General features: G+C 34.5%; 1 pseudogene; it reads left to right on the top strand.

Moving 5' to 3' along the window:
- Nucleotides 1-497: 497 nt before the first annotated feature.
- LOC112832106 (U4 spliceosomal RNA) lies at nucleotides 498-625 on the top strand (annotated as a pseudogene).
- Nucleotides 626-1048: the final 423 nt, after the last annotated feature.

Here is a 1048-nt window from a genome sequence, read left to right as displayed (position 1 = left end):
AATTTAAGAGACTGCAAATAAATGTGCATTCATGTTTTAATTTAAAATATTTAGGATACTATATTTTTTTATGATTTTCTGCTTTAACCAGTTTTTAAAATTATTATTAACAGAGAAAATACTATTTCTAATCATGTTGGCTAATGAGACATCATCTCTAAAACACAATTTGAGAAACACCATAATAGACAAATAGATGAATGAAACAGAATAGTGTTCAGAGATGAACCAGGAAATTTGAAAAATATGTATTACAAATAAATGGGGAAAGGACAGATAAATCAATAAAGGGTGTCGAGAAAATCAATTAGTCTTATGGAAAAATACACATGGATCTTTTTTGTATTCTCACAAAACAATAAATTTGAAAAAGAAAAATACACTAACGTCAGAAACGTACAAAAAAAAAGCACTAGAATTTTAATGCGATTGTAATTCAGAAGATCTTTTAAGCATGACGTTATATATTAGCCTACAGGTGTTAAAAACAAGACAACAACTTTACGCAGTGACAGTATCGTAGCCAATGAGGTTTATCCGAGGCGCGATTATTGCTCATTAAAAAACAAGACAGCAGGCCCCAAATGGAGCCACTTATGCTAATTAAAGTCCACGTCACCAAACGGATACCTAACTTAATTACAGTTTTGGCTTTCCCAGAAATGCAAACCTAAACCAATCAGGATTCACCTAAACAGTGTCGTTTAAGTATTCTGTCTCATAGACCCCTGCCAGTCCCTAAAGGAAAGTAAATCTGCAATAACCGATCTGCTTTTTTGCCTAATATACCTCCTTGTTCCTGCTCCCTTCTGCCTATAAAAGTCTTTCATTTTGTACAGCTCTTCGGAGCTCCTTTCTACCTGCTAAATTGGATGTTGCCCAAGTTTTGCTCATATAAACTCTTAAAAATTTTAATATGACTCAGTTTATCATTTAACAGTTCTATTAGTAAAAAGGAACCTAACAAAACTCCCGCCAGTCCACCGAGAACAACAAACCAACGTGGGTACCTGTTGGGCCCCTGGAGCTTGCTGCTTGCTTGCCTTCT

This window comes from Callorhinus ursinus, unplaced genomic scaffold, assembly GCF_003265705.2.
Source record: "Callorhinus ursinus isolate GAN/ISIS: 27379988/994484 unplaced genomic scaffold, GSC_fseal_2.0 scaffold14, whole genome shotgun sequence".
Taxonomy (NCBI): Eukaryota; Metazoa; Chordata; class Mammalia; order Carnivora; family Otariidae; genus Callorhinus; species Callorhinus ursinus.
Note: the sequence above shows the minus strand (reverse complement) of the source record. Positions and strands in the feature narration are given on the sequence as shown.